The sequence below is a fragment of the Pseudophryne corroboree genome, chromosome 4 (assembly GCF_028390025.1).
Source record: "Pseudophryne corroboree isolate aPseCor3 chromosome 4, aPseCor3.hap2, whole genome shotgun sequence".
NCBI lineage: Eukaryota > Metazoa > Chordata > Amphibia > Anura > Myobatrachidae > Pseudophryne > Pseudophryne corroboree.
The window spans coordinates 646,032,934-646,051,930 of record NC_086447.1 but is presented as its reverse complement, the minus strand read 5'-3'; the positions used below and the strand labels follow the sequence as shown (position 1 = coordinate 646,051,930).

General features: G+C 50.0%; 1 protein-coding gene across 6 annotated transcripts in view; it reads right to left on the bottom strand.

The window, feature by feature from the left end:
• CEP170 (centrosomal protein 170) overlaps positions 1–18,997 on the bottom strand; it is a 619,381-nt gene that overhangs the window by 42,669 nt on the left and 557,715 nt on the right. The window lies entirely within an intron of this gene.

Genomic DNA, 18,997 nt, shown 5'->3' with positions numbered 1-18,997 from the left:
CCGGTAGTGCATGTTATATACATTGCACCAGGTAAAGCAAATATAAACACTGCACAAGGTAGAGCACGTTATACACAATGCGCCAGGTAGAGCACGTTATACACATTGCGCCAGGTAGAACACTTAGACACACTGCACCAGGTAAAGCACATATAAAACATTGCACCAGGTAGAGCACGTTATACACATTGCGCCGGGCAGAGCACGTTATACACATTGCGCCGGGCAGAGCACGTTACACACAATGTGCCGGGCAGAGCACGTTATACACATTGCGCCGGGTAGAGCACGTTATACACATTGCGCCGGGCAGAGCACGTTACACACAATGTGCCGGGCAGAGCACGTTATACACATTGCGCCGGGTAGAGCACGTTATACACATTGCGCCGTGCAGAGCTCGTTACACACAATGCGCCGGGCAGAGCACGTTATACACATTGCGCCGGGTAGAGCACGTTATACACATTGCGCCGTGCAGAGCTCGTTACACACAATGCGCCGGGTAGAGCACGTTATACACATTGCAACAGGTAGAGCACGTTATACACATTGCAGCAGGTAGAGCACATTATATACATTGCGCCGGGCAGAGCACGTTACACACAATGCGCCGGGTAGAGCACGTTATACACATTGCAGCAGGTAGAGCACGTTATACACATTGCAGCGGGTAGAGCACGTTACACACAATGCGCCAGGTAGAGCACGTTATACACATTGCGCCAAGTAGAGCACGTTACACACATTGCACCAGGTGACAACTTAGGGACATTGTAGCCACCATCTTGGACCCCCAGTTGTCGTCCCCAGACACAGTGATCACGGGTGTCAGTGGAGGGGGTGTCAGATGGGTGTGTGTATAATGGGCAGTGTGAACACGTTGTGGGGAGTGTGTATGATTGGCACTGTGTGTGTATGATTGGCACTGTGTGTGTATAATGGGCAATGTGTGGGTATTGGGGGTGTGTATGATGGGCACTGTGTGGTTGGTGGGGTGCATGTGATGGCACTGTGTGGCTATGGAGGGTGTATGGAGGGTGTGGGTATATGGGGGTGGGGCTGGCCAATGTGTGCATTTGTGTTGGTGTATGCTGGGCACTGCCCCCACCCCCAGTGTTTGAATCGTTAGCTGCTGCCATCCCAATTACCCATATGTTTATTACTAACATGAATCCTCCATGCCAGGTGCTGCTTGAAATTCTTCTCTTCAGATCCTTACTGCTGTGGGCGGGATGTAATAACCTCTTCTACAGCATTAACAGGCTTTCTCTGCGGCCACCCGTCTCCTCCCCGTCCCAGCCCTGCTATTCGCTTTTACCCCCCACCGCCGCGGGCACTCAGGACTCAGCGTTGTAAGTGCCGCGCTGAGCCTTTGAATCCACCGGCGCATGACCCCGCATCCTGAGTGGCCGCGGCGGTGAGGGGGGAGAAGTGAATAGCAGCGGTGGGACGGGGAGGAGACGGGAGGCTGCAGAGAGAGCCTGTTAACGCTGCAATTCGGGCCGCCTTCTGAGTACGGGTGCCGGCGCTGCATACAGGAGTAAAAGGCACCAACAGCTCCTCCTCCCCGTCTACTAGCCCTCCCGGAAGCCCGGCTATTGGAGGGGTTTGAGAGGGAGAGCTCTGTGTATACATGTGATTGGCCGCTGGACCTGGCACCACAGGATTGGCCGCTGGACCTGGCACCACAGGATTGGCCGCTGGACCCAGAGACATCAATGAAGCCACAAGATTGGCAGCGGGACCCGCGGAGAGATCAAAGGAGCTACAGGACGGCCTACAACGGAGCGCGTCCCCAGGGACGCACTCATTTTGTAAAAGAGAGTCCCCGATCCTCATTATGGGGTAAAATACGCGCTATAGCGCGTTTTTGCGATCACTGGCCAAGGTTTGCTTATTCGCAGGCCAGCCAGGTTTGTGAAAACCAAAAAGTACAAAAAGGGTATCTGAGCTCCTGAGAGGCAGTCCTCTCCATGTAAATACAGAGAGCTCGTACCACATCCAAAGACCGCTCTTTGGAAGACAAACCAGAAGAGATATAGGCCGGAACAAGAATCTCTTGGTTAAGATGGAAAGATGACACCACCTTAGGTAGTTAACTAGGACGAATTCTAAGAACTGCCTGGTCACAGTGAAAAATCAGAAAGGTTGGACGACGGGACAAGGCGCCTAAATCTTAGCAGAGGCAATAGCCAGCAGAAAGACGACCTTAAGCGTAAGCCATTTAAGGTTCACTGACTCAAGAGGTTCAAATGGAGACTCTTGCAGGGCAGCCAGTGCAACAGACAGATCCCATGGAGCCACAGGACGGCATAGGGAGGCTGAATACGTAAAACACCCCTCTGAAACCACACCGACAAGGCAGATACATGAACCTTGAGGGAGGCCAGACGAAGGCCCAAGTCCAGGCCTTGTTGCAGAAAAGCCAAAAGTCTGGGAGTTTTCAATTTGTATGCGTCATAATTCTTAGCAGCACACCAGGTGAAGTAAGAATTCCAGACACTATGCTAAATTTGTGTAGAAGCTTGTTTGCGGGCCTTCAACATAGTTTGGATAACCGCCTCGGAGAATCCATTGGCCCTCAGGAGTGATGCCTCAAGAGCCACGCCGTCAAAGCCAGTACCAGGTAGACACAAGGGCCCTGAACGAGGAGGTCTGGGCGCTGAGGAAGTAGAAGAGGACGCTCTGTCGATAGACCCTGCAGGTCTGAGAACCAATGCCGTCTGGGCCACGCTGGAGCAACTAGAAGTAGTATTCCTCCTTCTTGCTTGAACTTCCATAGTACCCTAGGCAGGAGAGACAGTGCGTCCACGATCGCTGCTTGAGGATCCCTGGTTCTTGATCTGAAGACCGGAACTTTGTGATTGTGTCAAGACGCCATCAGGTCTACATCTGGTAGGCCCCACTTGTCCACTAGGAATTGAAAGACTTCTTGATGAAGACCCCACTCTCCGACGTGCACGTCCTGACGACTGAGGAAATCAGCTTCCCAGTTGAGGACTCCCGGAATGAACACTGCCGATATTGCTGGCAGACTGTATTTCGCCTAACGAAGGATTTTTGACACTTCCAACATTGCCATGTGGCTAGACTGCCACGTTGATGATTTATGTATGCCACCGTGGTGGCATTGTCTGATTGTACTTGAACAGGCCTGTTCTGTATCAGAGGCAGGGCAAGAATCAAAGCATTGAACACTGCCCGCAATTCCAGAATGTTTATTAGGAGGAGAGATTCCTCCTTGGTCCACTGACCCTGGAGAAAGTGTTGCTCTAGCACCGAGCCCCAACCCCGCAGACTGGCGTCTGTAGTCAATCAGACCCAGTTGGGAATCCAGGAGGGACGGTCCCTGCTCAACTGTTTGTCCTGTAGCCACCATCCCAGTAACAGACGGCCTTCCGGAGAGAAGGATATCATCTGAGACCGGATTCAATGAGGCAGGCAGTCCCACTTGGAAAGAATCAACCGATGCAGAGGGCGGGAATGAAATTGAGCATACGCCACCATGTTGAAAGCCGACACCATGAGGCCCAGTACTTGCATCGCCGTGTGTATCAACACCCTTGGGCGAGAGAGGAAGTATCTGATACTGTCCTGAAGTTTCAGGACTTTCTCTGGAGACAGAAACTCTTGACTGTGTGTGTCCAGCAGTGCCCCTAGGTGCACCATGTTCTGAGCAGAAAACGCGAGGACTTCTTCCAATTGATGAGCCACCCGTGGGCTTGTAGGAACTTGACCGTGATGTCCAGATGAGTGAGGAGAACATCTGTGGAGTTCGCCAGTATCAGCAAGTCGTCCAGATTCGGCAGAATCCTGATTCCCTGACTGCGGAGAAGGGCCGTCATCACAGCCATGACCTTGGTGAAGATTCGAGGGGCCGGGGCCAGTCCAAACGGCAGAGTCTGGAATTGATAGTGTAGGTTGCCAATAGCAAACCGCAGATACTGCTGATGCGATATTGCAATAGGTATATGCAGGTAAGCATCCTGTATGTCCAGGAATACCATATAGTCTCCGGGTTTCATGGCCAGTACAATCGAGCGCAGAGTTTCCATACGGAATTTGAACACACTCACAAACTTGTTCAGTGATTTGAGGTTGAAGTATAGGCCGGAAAGACCCATTGGGTTTCGGGACAGCGGTACCGGCACCACCACTCCTGTATCCAGGAGGGATCGCACAATCAGGTGTAGAGCTTGCGCTTTCAACGGATCCGAAGGGATAACCATTGTGCAGAACTGGCGAGGGGGACATCTCCTGAAAGAGATTTTGTACCCGTGAGAGACAACTTCTCGCACCCAGGCGTCTGAAGTGGTCCTTAACCAGACCTGGGCGAATTGTAGAAGTCAGCCTCCCACCCTGGGATCCCCCAGGAGGAGGCCAGCCCCGTCATGCAGCAGGCTTGTCTTGTTTGGAAGCATCTGACGGCAGCCCAGGATTGTTTAGTTTTGGGCTTAGTGGTTTTGGAAGCACGAGCCTGTCTCGAGTACTCCTGACCCTTTGCTTTCCCTAGATGCCGAAAGGAGCGAAAAGTGGTGCTCTTTGCCTTCAGTGCAGAAGGATTAGTAGTCGGGAGAAATGCAGTGTTAGCAGCCACTAAGTCAGTCACAATCTTATTAAGATCTTCCCCAAACAGTATGTCTCCCTTAAAAGGGAGTACCTCCAAAGTTTTCTTGGAGTCCAGATTCACCTTCCATGACCTCAACCACAGAATACGGCGAGCCAAGATGGACGTAGTAGACGCCTTAGCCGCAATTACACCTGCCTCGGAGGACGCCTCCTGAATATAATGGGAGGCTGTGGCAATATGGGACAGATATTGTCTGGCAGTATCAGAGATATCCCGAGGCAGCTCTTCCTCAATTGCCTAAACCCATGTTTCTATACATTTTGCGGCCCAAGAGGCTGCTATAGTGGGTCTATGTACCGCACCTGTAAGGAAGTAAATAGACTTCAGGCATCCCTCCACACGCTTATCTGTCAGTTCCTTCAATGAAGTGACAGTAGTGACAGGCAGAATAGATGACACCACAAGCCGGGTGACATGAGAGTCTACCGGCGGCGGAATTTCCCACTTGTTACACAACTCCGCAGGGATAGGATAATGAGCTAGAATCTTTTTAGACAGGGAGAATTTCTTTCCTGGAGAAGACCAGGGTTCTTGGCGTATATCAACTAAGTGGTCAGAATGTGGTAATACTACCTTAGTTACCTTCTGACGTTTAAATTTACCAGGTTTCTTAGACGCAGTAGTGGGATCTACCTCATCAATTTGTAGAATCAGCTTAATAGCTCCCACTAGGTCAGGGACATCAACCTGAGCTGTAGACTCCTCGTCAGAAGCAACTGTATCAGTGTCGGTGAATTCTCCATCCTCATCAGAAGTAACATCTGAAATATTAGTGGATTGCGAGGAGGAAGCAGCCCGCTTAGACGACCCCTTGACCCCAGAGCGACGCTGGGTAGGTTTTTGACTAACCAATGATTGATTCAATTGTTGAATCTGGAGAGATAGCGTATCCGCCCAGGGCGGATTAACCACAGGGACAACATGTGGCTGATATGGCACAAGTGGTCCCATAGGGGGCATAAGCCGTGTGACTAATGTATTAAGCATAGTTGAAAAAACCGCCCATGGTGGATCCTGGTTGGCTACCAAAACAGCGGGCTGACTAGGAGATGTACAACACCCAGTACAGGGACCATCAGTCAAAACTTCCCCTTCAGGCAAATCCTTGGTGCAAGCACTGCATGATGCAGGAGCATCCGCGGATTGCCCGTCCTTTGTTGCAGACATTATAAAGAATGCAGCCGCAGAGCGGAACAGTACAATATATATAGCCAGACAAATACAATACCTGCAAATAACTCCCTGATTTATGTGACAGTAAAATTCAGGACACAAACAGAGAATTTCAGGACACAAACTGAAATACACAGTAAAAAACACTAAATAGTATATACTGTGTAGCACTATATATGAGACCCTGACGCACCTAGCCCCCCCCCACCCCCCCCCCCAGGGTACAGTGACAGCAATAGGTGGGATACACTGAAAGTGAAATCCACACAGCAGATGCAGGCACACCCAGTCACAGAGACAATGCAGAAATTATTTCAGACAAACAATAAAACTGCACTGGACTAGCAAAATACAAATACATACATATATTATATATATATATATATATATATATATATATATATATAAAACAAACATATATATTGGTAGATGCTCAATTAGCTTAGTGATCTCATTCAGGTGCTCGAAAGGGAGGGGTATTTCTAAGCAAGAAAAAAAGGCATTTGTTTCCCCCAGCACCCTGAATGATAACCGTGACCAGATATAAATTCCACATAATAAAAGAATTCAGAGATCTTCGTTACACATATTTGCGCAAATGTGTGAATAAGCCCCAAAGCCGCATCAAGGCGTCTCTGTATATTTGGGGTCCATATACATATATATAATCAATGCACAGTCAGAGACTGGATGTATATATCAGAATACTTGTACTAAATATTCAGGTAGAAGGACACTTGTTCTTAACTAACTGTCTAAAATGATATGTAGAATACTTAAGTGACTGTAAATGCAAAGCGCTGAGCAAGCAGGAGGATTTACAGAGGAGACATAGGCCCTCATTCCGAGTTGTTCGCTTGCTAGCTGCTTTTAGCAGCCGTGCAAACGCTAAGCCGCCGCCCTCTGGGAGTGTATCTTAGCTTAGCAGAAGTGCGAACGAAAGGATCGCAGAGCAGCTACAAATTAATTTTGTGCAGCTTCAGAGTAGCTCCAGACCTTCTCCTAGCTTGCGATCACTACAGACTATTTAGTTCCTGTTTTGACGTCACGAACGCGCCCTGCGTTCGGCCAGCCACGCCTTCGTTTCCCCAGGCACCCCTGCATTTGTATCTGGCGCGCCTGCATTTTTACACACACTCCCTGAAAATGGTCAGTTACCACCCAGAAACACCCACTTCCTGTCAATTACTCTGCGGCCAGCAGTGCGACTGAAAAGCGTCGCTAGAGCTTGTGTAAAACTGCATCGGCTTTTGTGAAAGCACGTCGCACATGCGCAGTGCGCACCATGCGCAGAAGTGAAATGTTTTAGCCTGATCGCTGCGCTGTGAACAACGGCAGCTAGAGAGCAACTCGGAATGAGGGCCATTGCCCTGCAGTCCTGGAGACCAGCCGCAGCTACATGTGAAAAGATGGCGCACAAATCTCTGTCAGGGAGTGACAAGCAGTTCCAGGGTGGGAACACCAGCAGTAGATGGCACCTGGAGATGGGGGAGAGGCTACAGGTCAAGCGCCTTATCCCCTATGTTCGTCCTCACCACCGGGTACTATGAAGACTTATTAAAATGGATTTTTGTATAATCCGACCTGTGCTCCCTGCCCTGGTGGATATAGTGGGGTCCCTGCTCTGGCACAATGTCCACGCCAGTATCGCGGTCCGTCTCCTAAGACCGCAACCGGAATGCAACCGGAATGCGATTTCGGCGGGTACCACCTGGGGGACCCTCTTACCTCCTCCCAAAGAAGCAGCCGCGCGATCCTGGAGACCACCAGCGGCGGTGTGCATGGGAACCGAAGCGCCTCCACCGCAAGTACCCGGGAACTCAGCCAGCGGGAGTATGCGGCGCTGCTTGGAGCCGCAGCACAGCATGTCACTAGGACATAAAAGTGCTGCAGCCCTTGAAGATTCTTCTAACAAAGCTCTTTTCAGAGCTGCCTAGCGCAGAACCCCTGTTAAGTGACCTGCTCAGCAGGCACCGACTTACAAACTGAGCTCCAGTGCCCGGAGGCGGGGTTATAGAGAAGGCCATGCAATGCATCCTGGGAACAGTCAAAGCTTTAGCCTGTTGGTGCCTCTGGATCAAGATCCAACTCTACACCCAGATGTTTCCCTGTGGAACACAGTGTACTCCGCTGCAGAAAAGGAGTTTAATAACCCCCTTTACCTCAGCGCCAGTCTGGGGTCCGCAGCTCGCAGCTGGGTGGCCATAATGCTGCCACTTGTCACCAGGAACCCGCTAACCGGGACCCCGGTGTTATCACTCATCGCACCGTATCCATTTCAGCATCTGTTAGGGGTGGCGGCATACTGCCGGGATGTGCGCACACCCTGGGGGTGTGTGAAACAGCGCCTCTGGAGCTTAGTGTCTGTCAGCTGGGATACGAACCATTAACCCTATAGGAGGTTGGTTCGGTCCCCCCTCTAAGTCCCATGATGCAGACAGACTGGTTGCCAGCCAGTGCTGCCTGAAAATAACAAACTAAATAAAAATTTTGAAGAAAACTCTCTGGAGCTCCAGAGGAATACACCCGGCTCCTTAGGCACATTTTTCTAAACTGAGTCTGCTAGGAGGGGCATAGAGGGGAGGAGCCAGCACACACTAATGATTTCTAACAGTGCCAGGCTCCATTGGACCCGATCTATACCCCATGGTACTAGTGTCAATCCAGTATCCCCTAGGGCGTAAGAGAAAATAAGAATTTACTCACCGGTAATTCTATTTCTCATAGTCCGTAGTGGATGCTGGGGACTCCGTAAGGACCATGGGGATTAGCGGCTCCGCAGGAGACTGGGCACAACTATAAAGAAAGCTTTTAGACTACTGGTGTGCACTGGCTCCTCCCACTAAGACCCTCCTCCAGACCTCAGTTAGGATACTGTGCCCGGAAGAGCTGACACAATTAGGAAGGATTTTGAATCCCGGGTAAGACTCATACCAGCCACACCAATCACACCGTATAACTCGTGATACAATACCCAGTTAACAGCATGATAACAACTGAGCCTCTCAACAGATAGCTCAACAATAACCCTTTAGTTAAGCAATAACCATATACAAGTATTGCAGACAATCCGCACTTGGGATGGGCGCCCAGCATCCACTACGGACTATGAGAAATAGAATTACCGGTGAGTAAATTCTTATTTTCTCTAACGTCCTAAGTGGATGCTGGGGACTCCGTAAGGACCATGGGGATTATACCAAAGCTCCCAAACGGGCGGGAGAGTGTGGATGACTCTGCAGCACCGAATGAGAGAACTCAAGGTCCTCCTCAGCCAGGGTATCAAATTTGTAGAATTTTGCAAACGTGTTTGCCCCTGACCAAGTAGCAGCTCGGCAAAGTTGAAGAGCCGAGACCCCTCGGGCAGCCGCCCAAGAAGAGCCCACTTTCCTCGTGGAATGGGCTTTCACTGATTTAGGATGCGGCAGTCCAGCCGCAGAATGTGCAAGCTGAATCGTACTACAGATCCAGCGAGCAATAGTCTGCTTAGAAGCAGGTGCACCCAACTTGTTGGGCGCATACAGGATAAAGAGCGAGTCAGTCTTCCTGACTCCAGCTGTCCTGGAAACATAAATTTTTAGGGCCCTGACTACATCCAACAACTTGGAAGCCTCCAAGTCATTTGTAGCCGCAGGCACCACGATAGGTTGGTTCAGATGAAAAGCTGATACCACTTTGGGGAGAAACTGGGGACGAGTCCTCAATTCTGCCCTATCCATATGGAAAATCAGATAAGGGCTTTTACATGACAAAGCCGCCAATTCTGAAACACGCCTGGCCGAAGCCAAGGCCAACAACATGACCACTTTCCACGTGAGATATTTCAAATCCACGGTTTTCAGTGGCTCAAACCAATGTGACTTTAGGAAATCCAACACCACGTTGAGATCCCAAGGTGCCACTGGAGGCACAAAAGGGGGCTGAATATGCAGCACTCCCTTAACAAAAGTCTGAACTTCAGGTAGTGAAGCCAATTCTCTCTGGAAGAAAATCGATAGAGCCGAAATCTGGACCTTAATGGAACCCAATTTAAGGCCCATAGTCACCCCTGACTGTAGGAAGTGCAGGAACCGGCCCAGCTGAAATTCTTCCGTTGGGGCCTTCCTGGCCTCACACCACGCAACATATTTTCGCCATATGCGGTGATAATGGTTCGCGGTTACTTTTTTCCTAGCTTTTATCAGCGTAGGAATGACTTCCTCCGGAATGCCCTTTTCCTTCAGGATCCGGTGTTCAACCGCCATGCCGTCAAACGCAGCCGCGGTAAGTCTTGGAACAGACAGGGCCCCTGCTGCAGCAGGTCCTGTCTGAGCGGTAGAGGCCATGGGTCCTCTGACATCATTTCTTGAAGTTCCGGATACCACGCTCTTCTTGGCCAATCCGGAACAATGAGTATAGTTCTTGCTCCTCTTCTCCTTATTATCCTCAGTACCTTTGGTATGAGAGGAAGAGGAGGGAACACATAAACCGATCGGTACACCCACGGAGTTACCAGAGCGTCCACAGCTATCGCCTGCGGGTCTCTCGACCTGGCGCAATATTTTTCTAGCTTTTTGTTTAGGCGGGACGCCATCATGTCCACCTGTGGTTTTTCCCACTGGTTTACAATCATTTGAAAGACTTCTGGATGAAGTCCCCACTCTCCCGGGTGGAGGTCGTGCCTGCTGAGGAAGTCTGCTTCCCAGTTGTCCACTCCCGGAATGAACACTGCTGACAGTGCTAACACGTGATTTTCCGCCCATCGGAGAATCCTTGTGGCTTCTGCCATCGCCGTCCTGCTTCTCGTGTCGCCCTGTCGATTTACATGGGCGACCGCCGTGATGTTGTCTGACTGGATCAGTACCGGCTGGTTTTGAAGCAGGGGTTTTGCCTGACTTAGGGCATTGTAAATGGCCCTTAGTTCCAGAATATTTATGTGCAGGGAAGTCTCCTGACTTGACCATAGTCCTTGGAAGTTTCTTCCCTATGTGACTGCTCCCCAGCCTCGAAGGCTGGCATCCGTGGTCACCAGGACCCAGTCCTGTATGCCGAATCTGCGGCCCTCTTGAAGATGAGCACTCTGCAGCCACCACAGCAGAGACACCCTTGTCCTTGGGGACAGGGTTATCAGACGATGCATCTGAAGATGCGATCCGGACCACTTGTCCAACAGGTCCCACTGAAAGGTTCTTGCATGAAACCTGCCGAATGGAATCGCTTCGTAGGAAGCTACCATTTTTCCCAGGATCCGCGTGCAGTGATGCACCGACACCTGTTTTGGTTTTAGGAGGCCTCTGACTAGAGATGACAGCTCCTTGGCCTTCTCCTCCGGGAGAAACACTTTTCTCTGTTCTGTATCCAGAACCATCCCTAGGAACAGCAGGCGTGTCATAGGGACCAGCTGTGACTTTGGAATGTTTAGAATCCAGCCGTGCTGTTGTAGCACTTCCCGAGATAGTGCTACCCCTACCAACAACTGCTCTCTGGACCTCGCCTTTATCAGGTGATCGTCCAAGTACGGGATAATTAAAACTCCCTTTCTTCGAAGGAGTATCATCATTTCCGCCATTACCTTGGTAAAGACCATCGGAGCCGTGGAGAGACCGAACGGCAACGTCTGGAATTGGTAATGACAATCTTGTACCACAAACCTGAGGTACTCCTGGTGAGGATGGTAAATGGGGACATGTAGGTAAGCATCCTTGATGTCCAGCGATACCATGTAATCTCCCTCGTCCAGGCTTGCAATAACTGCCCTGAGCGATTCCATCTTGAACTTGAATTTTTTTATATATATGTGTTCAAGGATTTCAAATTTAAAATGGGTCTCACCGAACCGTCCGGTTTCGGTACCACAAACATTGTGGAATAGTAACCCCTTCCTTGTTGAAGTAGGGGCACCTTTACTATCACTTGTTGTGAATACAGCTTTTGAATTGCCTGTAACACTGCCTCCCTGCCTGAGGGAGTGGTTGGCAAGGCAGATTTGTGGAAACGGCGGGGGGGAGACGTCTCGAATTCCAGTTTGTACCCTGAGATACTATTTGAAGGATCCAGGGATCCACCCGTGAGCGAGCCCACTGATTGCTGACATTTTTGAGACGGGCCCCCACCGTACCTGGCTCCGCCTGTGGAGCCCCAGCGTCATGCTGTGGACTTAGAGGAAGCGGGGGAGGACTTTTGCTCCTGGGAACTGGCTGTATGCTGCAGCTTTTTCCCTCTACCTCTGCCTCTGGGCAGAAAGGACGCGCCTTTAACCCGCTTGCCCCTATTGGGCCGAAAGGACTGTACCTGATAATACGGTGCTTTCTTTGGTTGTGAGGGAACATGGGGTAAAAATGTAGACTTCCCAGCTGTTGCTGTGGAAACGAGGTCCGAGAGACCATCCCCGAACAATTCCTCACCCTTATAAGGCAGAACTTCCATGTGTCGTTTGGAATCTGCATCACCTGTCCACTGCCGAGTCCATAACCCTCTCCTGGCAGAAATGGACATTGCACTAATTTTGGATGCCAGCCGGCAAACATCCCTCTGTGCATCCCTCATGTATAAAAGTGCGTCTTTTATATGCTCTACGTTTAGCAAAATAGTGTCCCTGTCTAGGGTATCTATATTTTCTGACAGGGAATCTGACCACGCAGCAGCAGCGCTGCACATCCAAGCTGAAGCTATAGCCGGTCTCAGTATCACACCTGTGTGTGTATATATAGATTTCAGGATAGCCTCCTGCTTTCTATCAGCAGATTCCTTCAGGGCGGCCATATCCGGAGACGGAAGTGCCACCTTCTTTGACAAGCGTGTGAGCGCTTTATCCACCCTAGGGGATGTTTCCCAGCGTGACCTATCCTCTGGCGGGAAAGGGTACGCCATTAGTAACCTCTTAGAAATGACCATCTTTTTATCAGGGGAAGCCCACGCTTCTTCACACACTTCATTTAACTCTTCAGTTGGAGGAAAAGCTACTGGTAGTTTTCTCTCTCCAAACATTATACCCTTTTTTGTGGTACCGGGGGTAACATCAGAAATGTGCAACACATTTTTCATTGCCTCAATCATGTAACGTGTGGCCCTACTGGAAGTTACATTAGTCTCTTCGTCGTCGACACTGGAGTCAGTATCCGTGTCGGCATCTGTGTCAACCATCTGAGGTAGCCGGCGTTTTAGAGCCCCTGATGGTTTTTGAGACGCCTGGGCAGGCACAGGCTGAGAAGCCGGCTGTCCCACATTAGGTATGTCGTCAAACCTTTTATGTAAGGAGTCGACACTATCACGTAATTCCTTCCACAGCATCATCCACTCAGGTGTCGACCCCGCAGGGGGTGACATCACATTTACAGGCATCTGCTCCGCCTCCACATAAGCCTCCTCACCAAACATGTCGACACAGCCGTACCGACACACCGCAAACACACAGGGAATGCTCTGACAGAGGACAGGACCCCACAAAGCCCTTTGGGGAGACAGAGAGAGAGTATGCCAGCACACACCAGAGCGCTATATAACACTGGGATCCCACTATCAATGAGTGTTTTCCCTATAGCTGCTTTTTTATATATATTACTTATATATATATCTATACTGCGCCTAAATTTAGTGCCCCCCCCCTCTCTTTTTTACCCTTCTGTAGTATTCTCAGACTGCAGGGGAGAGTCAGGGAGCTTCTTTCCAGCGGAACTGTGAGGGAAAAATGGCGCCAGTGTGCTGAGGGAGAAGCCCCGCCCCCTTTTCGGCGGACTTTCTCCCGCTTTTTCTGTGAAACTGGCAGGGGTAATTTTACATCTATATAGCCTCTGGGACTATATATGATGTATATTTTGCCAGCCAAGGTGTTATTTATTGCCCTCAGGGCGCCCCCCCCCAGCGCCCTGCACCCATCAGTGACCGAAGTGTGAGGTGTACATGAGGAGCAATGGCGCACAGCTGCAGTGCTGTGCGCTACCTTGGTGAAGACCGAAGTCTTCTGCCGCCGATTTTCCGGACCTTCTTCGTGCTTCTGGCTCTGTAAGGGGGACGGCGGCGCGGCTCCGGGAACGAACACCAAGGTCGGGTCCTGCGGTCGATCCCTCTGGAGCTAATGGTGTCCAGTAGCCTAAGAAGCCCAAACTACCACCTGTTAGGTAGGTTCGCTTCTTCTCCCCTTAGTCCCTCGCTGCAGTGAGTCTGTTGCCAGCAGATCTCACTGAAAATAAAAAACCTAAATATACTTTCTTTCTAGGTGCTCAGGAGAGCCCCTAGTGTGCATCCAGCTCGGCCGGGCACAAGAATCTAACTGAGGTCTGGAGGAGGGTCTTAGTGGGAGGAGCCAGTGCACACCAGTAGTCTAAAAGCTTTCTTTATAGTTGTGCCCAGTCTCCTGCGGAGCCGCTAATCCCCATGGTCCTTACGGAGTCCCCAGCATCCACTTAGGACGTTAGAGAAATGATGGTTTAATTGTTCTAAATAATAATAATAATACAGCACTTTTTTCCAATAGGATGCTATAGAAATTCATATATCTCAAACATTGTCATGCTTTGGTACTAAAGATGTGTCCTCATAAATCTTTGCTGCATTCACACCAAACAGCCTATGTTGGCACGTCAGGTCCCGTGAGACTCTGCTAATGTCCGGCGTCTTTTTTGTCGAAAATGTTTCGCTGACAGATATACAAATGTCATAAATCAAATTAATCAGAAGCTCCTGGTTTGTCCTAGTCCAATTGCATCATGACCAAGATACTTTATCAACAAGAAAATACACTCATCACTAGCGGAGTTATACGGGTCCTGCATGCTCACTCATGCCAGGCATATCCAGCTGGTGGCTTATTGAGGCTAGAGAGAAATTAGTTCTTGAGTACAACAAATATCTAGTAAATTAAAATAATAATAAATATACCAAGACGGGGAGTCCGCTGCTGACTATAGTAAAATCTGGGCATAGTTACAAAGGACAATCTAACCTGAAATAGGAGAAAACAGACAGACTAATTCCTCAATTATACTATATTAAGAATACTTCTAGGAATCAGATACCTAGAATTAATCTAATTAATACATATGTAATTTATATAGTTATTAAAAACTACTTAAATCACATATACGTGTGTACAGTTCCAGACATAAAGCAAAAGAGCAACAATGTAGCATCAGTCGAATGGCTGAAAGAGACTTTAATAGATGGGTATGACTGTCTCAAAGTATCATAAGGTAAGTACTGTAGCACACAGTTTACCAGCTCGGGCAATTTTCCAGGAAATCAATCACTGAACCAGATATATCATCTCTAATTAGGACAAATCCCCTCAGCCTGATGACTTCATAGATAAAGATTGCTGAAATATATAACATACTAGCTTTTTGCCCACGTGGAATTCTTAACCAATCTGACTATTTTCATTGCGCGCCATCTTCAAGTTTAAGTTCACTACCCAACGCCTAAAAGAATTAGCGTGAAGATACAAAGCCTACAGTATATCTTAACTGACAGTCTAAGGAACTTATCAATTTTCAAAACTCGATCAGCTTAGCGACCCCAAAAAATATGGATTTGACTCTACTGTCGGTCATTTTATTTTTCACCCCTTCTCATGCTGATGGGGTCTGAACTTGGACTTAAATGGCATCGGCAATGTCATTATTCATCTCCGCGACCCCGAACACTATGGATTTTTACATGCAACCTCCTTCCCACCCCCAGCGGTGCTAGGGGTGTCTTAACCCCACAGTATTTTTTTCCAGATTGTAGGTGATATGTGTACCAAGTTTGGTGTAAACTGCTAAAGGCATTCCAGAGTTATGCTGGAACAGCGGTGGCCAACTCGCGGCTCTTTCATCCGCCGCTTGCGGCTCGGTCAGCTCCTGGCCACCGCTGCTCCCGGCTCGAGACACATGCACGCCTCTCCGGCGGTGGTGTCTCTCTTCACTCGGCGCCGGCACGTGAGCCAATCGGAGCTCGCGGACCGGCAGCTAAGGCTCCTGATTGGCTGCCGGACCGTGAGCTTTGATTGGCTCACGGACCGGCGCCTAATTCAAGAGAGACACCGCCGCCGGAGAGTGAGCAGCAGCAGCAGCGCGGTGAGCAGAGGAGGAGGACGGGGGATGGGGGAGGGGGCAGCACGGTGGGGACATGTATCTGCATAGAATCCGTGAGGCATATCTGGCACTGGGGGGACATGTGTTTCTGGCACTGGGGGCATCGCTGGCACTGTGGGAACGTGTATCTGCACTGGGGGGGGGGGGATCTGGCACTGGGGGCATAGCAGGCACTGTGGGGACATGTGTATCTGCACTGGCAGCATACTGTAGCTGGCACTGTGGGGACATATGTATCTGCACTGAAGGCATATCTGGCACATGGGGGCATAGCTGGCACTGTGGGGACATGTGTATCTGGCACTGGGGGCATAGCTGGCACCGTGGGGACATATGTATCTGCACTGGGGGCATATCTGGCACTGTGGGGTCATGTGTATCTGGCACTGGGGGCATAGCTGGCACTGTGGGGACATATGTATCTGCACTGGGGGCATATCTGGCACTGTGGGGTCATGTGTATCTGGCACTGGGGGCATAGCTGGCACTGTGGGGACATATGTATCTGCACTGGGGGCATATCTGGCACTGTGGGGTCATGTGTATCTGGCACTGGGGGCATAGCTGGCACTGTGGGGACATATGTATCTGCACTGGGGGCATATCTGGCACTGGGGCATAGCTGCCACTGTGGGGACATGTGTATCTGGCACTGGGGGCATAGCTGGCACTTTGGGGACATATGTATCTGCACTGGGGGCATACCTGGCACTGGGGGCATAGCAGGCACTGTGGGGACATGTGTATCTAGCACTGGGGGCATATCTGGCACTGGGGGCATAGCAGGCACTGTGGGGACATATGTATATGCACTGGGGACATATATGTATCTGGCACTGTGGGGACGTGTGTATTTGGCACTGTGGGGGCATAAATGTATCTGGCACTGTGGAGGCACCCATTTTTTGGCTTTTTTATATGTACTGTACTGGAGTATTATATATATGTGGCACTGTACAACATAACGAAAAAATGGGGTTATGATATGAGGTCATACTCCTACAAACATCATTCCGAAAGGTGTACGCACAAAAATGGGGTGTAGCTTTGTGACAACTATGCCACGCCCCCATTTTTGCGCGCACGCATGATAGTGGCTCTTGCCTACAAATCTTTTTGGGCTCTTTGCTTCTGACTGGCTACCCCTGTGCTGGAACATACATACATTTATATATATATATATATATATATATAGATAGATACTGGGCTCATCTGGATGAATGTATGACAGGAGCTAGACCAAGGTATCATTTGACAGGTCTGAAGGACATCCCATAACTTTAGCCCCGCTTAGTCACAAAGTCCTGTGATGGGAGCCAGACTACAGTAGAATACAGAGGGGTCGGAAGATAAAACGAGTTTGATGGTAAGAACTTATCCTTGTTAAAACTCTTTCTGCGAGGTACACTGGGTTCCACAAGTCTGGACAATGGGGTGTAGAGTAGGATCTTGATCCGAGGCACCAACAGGCTCAAAGCTTTGACTGTTCCCAGAATGCACAGCGCCGCCTCCTATATCACCCCGCCTCCCAGCACAGGAGCTTAGTTTAGTTAACCAGCCCAATGCAGTAGCAGGAAAAGAAACGACAACGGTTAGTAGCCACATACACCACACTCTCACGACAAGAGAAGAGTCGGCGGCTAATGCCATATCAACCCAAAGAAGCTAATGCGTCAGGGTGGGTGCCTTGTGGAGCCCAGTGTACCTCGCAGAAAGAGTTTTTACAAGGGCAAGTTCTTACCATAAAACTCGTTTTCTGCTGCGGGCTCCACAAGTCTGGACAATGGGGATGTACTAAAGCAGTTCCTTATGGGAGGGGACGCACTGTAGCGGGAAGCATCCTGGGCAGCGGCAGTATCGAAGGCACAGAACCGTATGAACGTGTTCCCGGAGGACCACGTAGCCGCCTTGCACAATTGATCAAGGGTCGCACCACGTTGGGCCGTCCAAGAAGGTCCAACCGACCGAGTAGAATGGGCCGTAATATGAACAGGAGCTGACAGACCAGCCTTCACATAAGCATGCGTAATCACCATTCTAATCCACCTGGCCAGGGTCTGCTTGTGAGCAGGCCAGCCACGTTTGTGAAATCCAAACAAAACAAAGAGAGAATCAGACTTTCGATAGAAGCAGTTCTCTTCACATAGATACGGAGAGCCCGTACCACATCCAAAGACCGCTCTTTGGGAGACAAATCAGGAGAGACAAAAGCTGGAACCACAATCTCCTGATTAAGGTGGAACGAAGAAACCCCCTTAGGTAAATATCTGGGACGAGTCCTAAGAACCGCCCGGTCACGGTGAAAAATCAGATATGGGGAACTACAAGACAAGGCACCCAAATCCGACACTCTTCTAGCAGTGGCAATAGCCAGCAAGAACACCACCTTAAGGGAAAGCCACTTAAGGTCAGCTGAACCAAGAGGTTCAAATGGAGGCTCCCGCAACGCCTCCAAAACCACCGACAAGTCGCAAGGAGCCACAGGCGGGACATAGGGAGGTTGGATACGCAACACACCCTGAGTGAAAGTATGAACATCAGGTAAAGTCGTAATTTTTCTCTGAAACCACACCGACAAGGCAGAAATATGAACCTTGAGGGAGGCCAGACGCAGGCCTAAATCTAGGCCCTGCTGTAGAAAAGCCAAAAGTTTGGCTGTACTAAACTTGGAAGCGTCATAATGGTTAGATGCGCACCAAACAAAGTAGGAATGCCATACCCGATGGTAAATCCGAGCAGAGGCCGGTTTCCGGGCCCGCAACATAGTTTTAATGACATCTTCAGAAAACCCCTTAGCTCTTAAGACGGATGCTTCAAGAGCCACGCCGTCAAAGACAGCCGGGCTAGGTCCTGGTAGACACAGGGGCCCTGAACGAGGAGGTCTGGGCGTTGTGGAAATAGAAGTGGACGCTCTGACGATAGGCCTTGCAGGTCTGAGAACCAGTGCCGTCTGGGCCACGCCAGAGCTATGAGAAGCAGATTTCCTTTTTCTTGCTTGAACTTCTGTATTACCCTGGGCAGGAGTGACACCGGAGGGAACACGTACGGCAGCCGAAACCTCCATGGCACTGCCAGCGCATCCACGAATGCTGCTTGAGGATCCCTTGTCCTTGCTCCGAAGACCGGAACCTTGTGATTG